The sequence below is a fragment of the Pteropus vampyrus genome, unplaced genomic scaffold (genome assembly GCF_000151845.1).
Source record: "Pteropus vampyrus isolate Shadow unplaced genomic scaffold, Pvam_2.0 Scaffold78, whole genome shotgun sequence".
Taxonomy (NCBI): Eukaryota; Metazoa; Chordata; class Mammalia; order Chiroptera; family Pteropodidae; genus Pteropus; species Pteropus vampyrus.
The window spans coordinates 2,079,080-2,089,702 of record NW_011888859.1 but is presented as its reverse complement, the minus strand read 5'-3'; the positions used below and the strand labels follow the sequence as shown (position 1 = coordinate 2,089,702).

At 41.4% G+C, this 10,623-nt stretch overlaps 1 long non-coding RNA gene across 1 annotated transcript in view; it reads left to right on the top strand.

Moving 5' to 3' along the window:
- Positions 1-10,103: 10,103 nt before the first annotated feature.
- Positions 10,104-10,623, top strand: part of LOC111741424 — a 13,995-nt gene continuing 13,475 nt past the window's right edge. The window contains exon 1 of the long non-coding RNA XR_002780992.1: positions 10,104-10,188. This is a non-coding gene — a long non-coding RNA (uncharacterized LOC111741424). The remainder of the gene's footprint in view (positions 10,189-10,623) is intronic.

The window sequence follows — 10,623 nt, the reverse complement described above, 5'->3', positions numbered from 1 at the left end:
GAGATTTCCCTGCTTTCCTTTCTCCCACCCGCTAATCTACCACCAATGATTTCAAGTAACCCTCCTTATGTCATTTCCATTCATTTTAATGCCATTCTTTGGAGCATTGTCTTAGTCCATTGAGATTTTGCTTCCTGGCAATTGTCGTCAGTTTGGCTCAAATAAACCCGTTAATATTCTCTACTCTGTAATTAGTGCCTGACCTATACAAAACCCTATTATTAATGTCTAAAATGACTTAGATTAGTAAATCTCTAAGAGCTATTCTAGATATTATTTTAGAGAATTTTATAGTGATTACTTCTTAAGTATAGTGAATTATTATATTATAATAAGTTCCATCTTTTTAATGTCAAGATATTAATCCGAGAAGATAATAAAGTTAAAATAAGATAAAGGTAGTGGCTTTCAACAAATAGTAAAATGGGTTTATTAAATATTTAAAAACATATTTTAGTAAAAATTATATTTAAATAAAATAACAAAAATTAAATGACTAGTAGAAACAGAAAATGATAGAAAATATTTTTCAGTGAATATTAAATCTTGAACACTACTTCTTACATGGTAATAGTGACATATTTTATAATTTTGAATAATTTATAACAATTTTTACCTTGAAGAAATGTACTTCGACAATAAAGAAGAATGATAGTTTGTATTTTTCTATAGATGGAAAAATATTTCTTTCACATCTACTTGTCTCAAGGGAATTCATGACACATGGAAGTTCATGGCTAACCAGCTCAAAGAAACTGTCCAGATGCAAAATATTCTCAATAGTGTTCTCTACCAAATGTATTTTTGGGTTATGAATAAAATGCTGTCAAAGTTTTAAAATGCTATTGTTATATTAAGAAAAATAACCATTTTTCTTCTTCTGACTTTTTTTCCATCAGCCCCTTTCCCTATCTCTTACAGGTCATGAAATTTTGAAAACAAACAGCAAGCTAGTTTTGGAGTAGTTGTTTTTAAGTTTTATTAAAGTCTCATTTCCTCTTACTTGGTTCACACCCTAAGAGAAGAATTCCAGGGGAGGAGACAGTAGAGAAATGTCCTTGAAAACCTATGTATAATCAGTGGAACTGTATTCCACTGGGAGTGATTATTTTTTTTTATCATGCAGTTTACATTATGGATAACAAATGCCCGTTCATCCAAAGTTCTCAATGCCCAAACACTTTCATCTTGTAATTGAGATTGTGTTAAACATTCTAAGGTAGAAACTTTTGCTTGAAAGAACTCTGGTTTATCATTTTAACCTGAATTGGCCCTTATAAAAATAATTTCAGATGTATCATATGTAGGCAATAGATATACTCCCCAAAAGATGATAATCTCTTTTTAATAAAACAAAAGAGATTATTATTAAAGGATGATTTTTGGTAAAATGATGATTCTTTTTACAATATAAAAAACTCAGTAAGTGATATCTTAAAAACGTGGTGGATATGTATTATGTGGGTCCGTGTTATGTTTACATAATTTTTTATTTATTTCAAACGGATTTCATTCTGTTTTACTTTGTTAAACAAATATATTTTATAAAGAACATCTTTTAAAAAATTTATATGAATAGCAGTTTACTTCCCATACATTAAATGTTTAGGTATCTAAATTATATGACATAGGAAAGATACTCCATGGTTTACAAGATATAACCTCAGCCTCTTTGCACCTTAAATACTAAAAGCATGAGTACAAAGCATACGGAGAATAAGAAATGATGCAAAGGAGTAAAAATAAATAAACAAATAAACTGTGAATTAGTAGTGTTAAAGGAAGCCTCTACATTACACTTTGAAGCCAATTAAGTCCCAATTAAAGAAAAAGTGTTAAGTTTTTAACATTTTTTGTAAAGAAGCCAAGCAAGAGCAAAGGTATGTTGTGATGCCATATTTTTCTTAGAAATTAACATTTAAAAGTAATTTCCACTAATATCCATTATTATAATTACAATCAAGGATGCAGATAATTTCCTTTGCCTTTCTCACAATGATTTTAAAGTAGCCAAATAGAACAGAAGATTGAAAAGTGGTCATGTGACTCTGTAAAGGGATGAAAGAAAACAATTGCAGAAAAGCTTGTACAATATATAGCCGCACTACCCCATATGATAGCCTCATTAGACTATTTAAAATTAAGTTTATATTAAGATTAAATTAAATTAGAAATTCAGTCGATTAGTCACACTAGCCACATTTCAAGTGCTCAAGCTACATGTGGCTCGTGGGTGCCATATTGGGCACCACACGTAGATTCCATCATCACAGAAAGATTTGCTGGATAGTGCAGCCCTGAAATCATCAGATTTGGAAAAGGCACCTACGAAAATATAGATTATTTTGAAATGTCTTTGGAGTTATTCAAATTGTATAAAATAGTGATGAGAAATATGCTTCTATAATATTCAAAGATTGTCATCTCAAGAAAAACACAAAATTTGCCTCAGGTAATTCTGGGTTCCAATCTTACCTCTGCTGAGTGACCTTGGACTTATTACTTTTAGTCTTTTAGCCTTTGTCCCTTTATTTGCCAAACATTGCTTACCTCATAAGTAGTTTATAAATACAAGAGATAACATATGGAAAGAGCTTCCTATGGTGCCTGACTCGTTGTAGCTATTCAAGTATGGTAGTTATTGTTTTCATTAATTAACAAATGAGAAGAGAGTAAAGCCACTCACTAATGGTCATACATAAAAATCATACTTTTGAATAACGTGTGAGTCTTTATTGCTAGAAAAATTATCTTATAAGGCCTGTTTATTTCAGAAGCTTCACACCAAAAACGTTCACGATCATCGTAATCATGGCACAAGGAGGAAAAGACCAAGTTCATTTCTTACTACGAGGTCATGAGGAAACAGCTTCTCTTTTAAACTAATTTTCCTGTGCTAGAGAGGCAAATGCCCAAAAGATTCAAAAGAAAAAAGATGGCAAAACTGCTAACAACCATCTACTGTTGGTGTGCTTTATAACCTTAAGCAAGTCACTCAAACGGATGGTCCATTGTTTAGTGATACACAAAATGCATAGGGTGGGCCTGATGATATTTAATCCCTCCAGATTCAGTATGTAATATTTATGGTAAGTAATTTAGCTTTGCCAACCAAAATTTGAATTCTCCAAGATTATTCATCAGAAAGAAACAACACAGAAAAGACTGCTGGAGGAGAGTATGTAAAAAATAACACAGGTTACATGTATTTATGGCCAACTCTTCCATAACAGAGAATAAAGAGATCAAAAAGATAAATTTTTAAAGCTAGGAAGGGATCTCAAGCATTGTCTGTCTATTCCGCAGGGAAAAGATCAGTCACCTGAAATTAACCTGGACATTGGAAGAGATAGGATGTATGGAAGAGGAAGCAGGTTATTTCTTTCATAGAAGACTGGAGCTTTTTAACACCTGGAAATAGCAGGAATATGTTGGATGAAATGAGAAGCAAGGTGAAGAAGGAACATAAAATTGTAAGATAGTTCAGAGGCCTCAGACTCAAGAATTTATTTCCATTTGATTCTGAAAAGTAAAGTCAAGACTATAAAATGACAGTAACGACACCTATTTTTATTACTCAACATCTGTATGCAGAATACCTATATTTTGCCATAAATAGTGTTAGGTATGGAGGATGCAAGGATGAACCAAAATATCACAGTCCCAGCCCTTTGAAATTTAAAAACTGTCTGTGTCTAAAATTAGTTAATTTTATTTGCCATATGCATATCATTAATTTAATAAACATATATATCCATACTGATAAAGGCATTATTTTAGAAAAGTCAGCTACCTTAAGAGTCTATTATAAAACCTTATCCACCATCTGATGAAGTACTACAAGGAGCTGATGAAACTCACCAGAAGATGGCAATACACAACTCTGTATCTCTGCTGTTAAAGCTGCTGCAGCTGAAAAATTAGAGACTGCTTATATTTAGCCTATAACACCTCCATTACGATTGCAAAAGCACTTTTTATTTTAGTCATTTGCATTAGTCATGCTATGTATATTTTGATTCCTCCCCATGCAGTATAGACATTGTCAGATTTATAGGTTTTACTGGTGATCAGGTAGCTTAAAGGTATAATGTAACAATTTCAGATCCAAAAGGCCTGTAAGAATAGATGCCTTTCATGTCCATATTCTCTTTACCCTTTTCCTATTTTTACCAATGTATATAGTAAGATTCATGAACATAAAATTGAATTATCCTATCAAAATTACTTTTCTTTTACATTTGAAATCTTAACCTTAAAATATATTTATTGCATTATAAAAATTTTCAAGTATGTTTCATTTTTCCTGAAAGAAAATTCGATTTTTTACCTTCATTAGTAAAATAGGTTTCTTCTCTAAATTCAAGATAAAAATATTTCAGTTACTTGCTCTATTTTTTAAGTAGAACTAGCTGAACATTTAACTGCCCACTTTTAATTCAATTGGGTACTACTTAATGTGACTATAACGCTAATAATTTAAAATTATGAATGAGTCAGTCACATTTATAAAAAGGTGAGAGAAATTTGCCATCTATTCAGGCACAACAATAAACCTAGATGTCTAAAAATGGTTGAAAAATAATTACATTTAATTCCAGCTGATGCCGTGGTTGTTGAGTTAAACCTTTGATAAAAAGTAAGACATTAAAAAGCCTCTGATAAAAAGGAAGACTCCCGAAGTTTGCTCTTAATGGTTATGAAGATTACATTATAGCTCTCAGTAGATACAGGTCAAACAGGCTGTTGGTCAAAAACAAATGCACTAAGGTTCAGATTCAGGAACTGAAAAAAACAAGTAATCAAGCAATACCTGTTGCATTCTTTCTAAACTTATCACTAAAATCTATAAGAAGAATAAACAGGACAAATTGGAGGACTGAGTTTTAAACAACTTCCAAAATCTAGGAGGAATTTTACTAACTATAGAATTGATGAAACTAGATAAGAAATGAAATCAGTGACTAAACCTTGTTCTGTCACACTAAAAAAAGAGACCTGGTCTGTGCTAATTGGAAGCTCTCCCTTTGTGGAGAATCAAAAAATCAGTCATCGTTAATAACGAGGGTAATAATAATAATGAGAAGAAAATTTACAGGTTTGAAAATTTACAGGTCTCAACTAGGTAGATCAAAAGTGTATATTTTTACTATTTGTAATCCAGATGTTCTTATTTTTATTAATGTTATATATATTCTTGGCTTGTTAAGAGAAATATTCTGTATTTTGAAGGTCTGCCATTACAGTCTCCAGGCAGCAATAAATAAATACACACATACATACACACATACATACATACATACATACATACATACATACATACATACATAAATAAATAAATAAATAAAATAACCTTGACTCTTTCATGGTTTCCTTCTTCACAAATTTTTCCAGGAATTCTTTCAAATTTTTTTCAGTTATAATCTGAATCCATAAGTCTTGGCAAATTTGATGAGCAGTCTTTGTCAGTTCCCTTAAAGAGTTAATAAATCAAGTAATATAAGTTTAAATACATTAAATATATAAGCATAAACATAATAAAAATAATACAATTAAATAATGTTGAGGTGAGTAGGGAAAGGAAATACACTAAATACACATTGCTCATATTTAATAATCAATCCTTTCTAAATATATAGAGGATGTGAAGATACTGAATTGAGTTAGAAATAAGTACAGATATAAAGGCAATCACTAAAATAAAAATAGAAAGCTATTGAATTAGCAAATGAATCACACACATATTTGGGATTGAAGAGGAATTTTCCACTCAAATGGCTAACCTTGTAATCAGCTCTTAGTTCTGCTTCTGTAGACATGCTTGCCTCATAGACCAAAGGGCAAGGTGACCTTGAGATCAACTGAAGACTCACCCTCCCCTTTGCTTGTTCTGTCTGGATAACAGATGTGTGGCAGATAAACTCTGTAAAAGTAAGGTTACCCCTGAGCTCGGGGCCCAGATCCTCAGAGCACTAGCTCTTCTGGGACCACTGGCGTAATAAACCTGAGTTCTCCAACTCTCCAAGTGGTGCTTGGTTTCTCGCCGGTCTGGAGGCCCCAGCGAGATTCCAACCACGCAGGCCTTTTGAGCTGCTAGACCAGTGTCTCGGCCAGGCCAGAGAGGCTCTGAAACGAATGAGGAGGTACATCACCTGAAGGGTTATCTTTCGGACCGGGCTCTGACTCTCTGGATGGCTAAGCCCCCGACGGGACTCAAAGGAGGGACGACGGACCAACCAACTCACCAGGAACGGCCACAGGATAAGGTAAGGCCCCGGGGCTCAGCACCCCAGTCAGGTCCCGTCTTTGGGCTGAAGAGGAGCTTGATCACCTCCTGGTCTTCAGTTAGAAGACATGGGTCAGGGTCCTCCCAGAGGTGGAAGACATCAGTGTCTTCCCGGCGTGGGAAGACAAAGGTCAGGACCTTCCGAAAGGGAGAGGCAATGTTTTAACCTCTGGTGTGTGAAAGTGTGAATGAATGAGGGGCCTGACCAATTTGATCAGTCAGGTACGAATGTGTAGTTCCACGGCTGGGCACCCATAAGGTCCCTAAAGGCTACGGAGTCTGAGTGGACTCATCTGCGATTCTGTGGTGCACGGAATATGGTCCAGGGTGGCATTAGATTAGTGTCTGATCGTAAGACACAAAGCTGAGTCTGCTACAGCTAAGCGTCACCTAAGCTCCTTCAGGACGTGGCCAGACGAGCACCTGACTGGTCTCCTCTTTGGAGGAAGCACTCACCCTCGTTTGTCCTTGCACCACCAACACAGGGTGGGATACACACAGAGCGGGGACAATTGATCACTGATTCGGCTCTGTCAAATTATTTTCTTGAGATTTTAAGGTCTATTTTCCCCTTCCATTAGGAAGCTCCCAGTGCTGCAGGTAGCTGGTCCCCCACGGAAGGGAGAGACCGAGAGGAGACCTCCACTGTGCCGTGACCAATGCGCCTACCGCAGAGAGACCGGCCGCTGGGGACATGAGTGCCCCCAGCACGGGAGAACGCCTGAGGGGCACAGAAGTCCAGTCAGCCCCGTCAAGGAAAGTACCAGCCTGAGCCAGGCGTCCAAGACCTTATCGGCCTGGCTGGAGCAGAGTCAGACTAGGGGCGACCAGGCTCCCTGATCCTGGGTCCCTGGGAGACTACAGTTGCAATAGAAGTAGGGGCCAATCAGTGACCTTTATGGTAGACACTGGGGCTGAACATGCTGTGGTGACCACGCCCGTGGCTCCCTCCACAGACTGAACAGCAACTATCATCGGGGCCACAGGGGACCGCAGTGCCCTCTCGTTCTGCAAAGGCTGCTCACGTTGGTTAGGGGGCCGCCTGGTGACTCATGAGTTCCTGTTCCTACCAGGGTGCCCCATCCCTCTTTGGGTGGAGACTTGTTAACGAAGCTTGGAGCACAGATCACCTTTGCCCCCGGGAAGCCCACCGGTCTCACCCTGGGGCGCCAACCTGCTCTAATGATGGCTGTGACTGTGCCCAGGGAGGACGAGTGGCGCCTCTGTTCTCCGGAAAGAAAACAAACAAATCCAACCAACCTGCTAGAGGGGTCCCCTGCTGTCCGGGCAGAAAAGGGCCCCCAGGTCTAGCGAGAAATCACGCACCCATCGTGGTGGACCTGAGGCCAGGAGCCATTCCTGTCACACAAAGGCAATATCCAGTGCCGTGGGAAGCATGCCTGGGAATTCGGGACCACATCCAGCGTTTGCGTGATACTGGAATTCTAGCTGAGTGTCAGTCACCTTGGAACACTCTGCTCTTACCGGTCAAGAAGCCGGGAGGGAACGACTACCGCCCCGTCCAGGGCCTCTGCGCCGTCAACAACGCAGTGGTCACCATCCATCCAGTGGTCCCAAACCCGTACACCCTCCTGAGTCTCTTACCTGCCCACACAAGCTGGTTCACCTGCCCCGATGTCAAAGACGCCTTCTTCTGCCTCTGGTTATCACCAGCCAGCCTTTGTTCGCCTTTGAGTGGGATGACACACACACCGGGAGGAAGACACAACTGACCTGGACTTGACCGCCACAGGGCTTCAAGAACCCACCCACCCTGTCTGGTGAAGCACCGACCGCAGATCTTGCTGCCTTCCCCAAAGAGACTTTGAACTGCACCCTGCTCCAGTACGTAGATGACCTGCTGCTGGCTAGCCCCACCCAAGGAGACTGATGGAAAGGTGCTAGAGCCTTGTTGGCCCTACTCTCTACCATGGGACACAAGGTGTCATGGAGGAAGGCTCAAATCTGCAAACAGGAGGTCAGATACCTTGGGTTTATCATCTCAGAAGGACTTTGGGCACTTGGACACAAAAGAAAACTGGCCATCTGTTCAATACCTTGGCCAAACACTAAGAAAGGGGTCCACGAATTCCTAGGGGCGGCTGGATTCTGCCGGATCTGGCTACCAGGTTTCTCTGAAGTTGCCAGGCCACTGTACGAGGCCACAGCAGGGTCCGGTAAAGAACCTCTGGAATGGGGCTCCAGACAAGAAAAGACCTTCAGAGAAATAAAGAGACTCTTAACCAGTGCCCCAGCATTAGGACTGCTGGACATGACATGGGACTTTAACCTCTTCGTTCATGAGAAGCATCACACTGCCCTGGGGATCCTCACACGAACAGTCGGGCCATGGCAGTGCCCGATTGCCTATCTGTCCAAAAGGCTAGGTCCGGTGGCCGTGAGATGGCCGCCGTGCCTCCGGGCCTTAGCTGCCACAGTAGTGCTGGTCAGAGGAGTGGATGAGCTCACGCGGGGACAGAATGTAAATGTGAAGGTCCCCCGTGCTGTGACTGCATTAATGAGTAACCAGGGACACAGTGGCTGACCAACGCCAGGATAACTCATTGTCAGGGACTGCTTCGTGAAAATCCACGTCCGCCTCGAGACTGTGTGGACGTTGAACCCTGCTACTTTTCTGCCCACTGAGGAGGGGCCTCCCGACCATGATTGTGAAGAGGTCACAGATGAAGTCTACTCAAGCAGGCCGGACCTGACTGATGTTCCTCTTCAGAACCCAGAACTGGTGTTGTTCACCGATGGGACGGATGGGAGCAGCTCCATCCACGAAGGACAGCGCAAAGCCCCTACGCAATAACAACTGCCGATGAGGTGACCGGAGCTGAGGTGCTGCCGCAGGGCTGGTCGGCGCCGCGGGCCGAGCTGTGGGCACTCATCCAGCGCTGCGGAGGGCTGAAGCGAAGCGGGCCAATATCTACACCGACGAGCTCTGCCTTTGCCACTTTGCAGGTACACGGAGCCGTTCATGAAGAGAAGGGGCTACTGACGGCGGGAGGAAAACAAATCGAGAACAAAGAAGAAATCCTTCAACTGTCAGAGGCAGTCTGGAAGCCTCCTCAGGTGGCAGCCACTCACTGCTAAGGCCACTAGAGAGGACCTGACCGTGTCAGTAGGGGAAACCGACTGGCAGACCAAGCAGCTGAGGAGGCTGCCAATCAACCAGGTGCCACAATGGATCCTGAGCCAGTCTCCAAGGTTCTCCGAGCACCAGAATCACCTCTGTCTCTGAAATACACCAAGGAAGAAGAACAATGGGCTTTAAGTGAAGGGGGAACCAAGAGAAATGAGGGCTGGTGGGAGCTTCCAGATACCCAAGCTCCCAGCCCTGTACGCCCAGATCAGAACTAGATGTGTAACTTGCACGCGAAACAATACCAGCCAAAGGCCAGAATCCAATCCAGGGGTGTAAACGATTGGGACTATGCCCTTTGAAGATCTAGAAGTGGACTTTACTGAGGTCAAGCCCTGCCAGAGCCACCGATACTTGCTTGTGTTAGTTTGCACCTACTCTGGATGGGCTGAAGCCTCCCCTATGCACACTGAGTGGGCATGGGAAGTAACTGGAGCCTTGTTGAGAGAAATTATCTCAAGTAGCACAGGCTGTTCCGTGTAAGAAACCTGTACGATTCTCATGGAAACCCAACGTGAAGACTACAGGGTTACTAAACAGAAGTTCGGGTTACTGTCAGGAGAGCTCAAGTGATTGCTTAAGCATCTTTCCCTGGGAACCCTCCCAAGAAGAATGCCTGCTCTTAGCAACATATGAAAACCTCACTGGATGTGCCTTTAAAGATACTAAGAGAAATTTTTTACGTTGGGAAAACAGAACCTCTGGAGCATCTCAGGATACTTCCTACGGACCCCTGCAACCCCTCACGGGGGCAGTTTCGACCTGGGAATCTGAAAACAGCAGAAGGCCAAGTGATCACCTTTTCACTACTGAGATGAGTTTTTGCCTTGGAACCCCAGGTATATTCTTCCTTTGTGGAACCAATTCCTATCTCTGTCTCCCGGCTAACTGGACAGGGACCTGGTTTACTTGGCCCCTGAAATAAACATCCAGTCTATGACCATCCCTCTAATGCATGCAAGACCCAAATGAGCAGTACAATTCTTTCTCCTTCTTATAGACCTTGGTATCACTACGGAGGTAGGGACTGGCACAGCTGGCCTAGCCTTCTCCCTGTCTCATTACCAGAGTTTATTTAAGGACCTATCTGACAGCTTGGAAGACATATCCAAAAGCATCGCCACTTTACAAAGCCAATTAGATTCCTTAGCAGGAGTAGTCGTACAAAACCATAGGCGACTTGATCTTC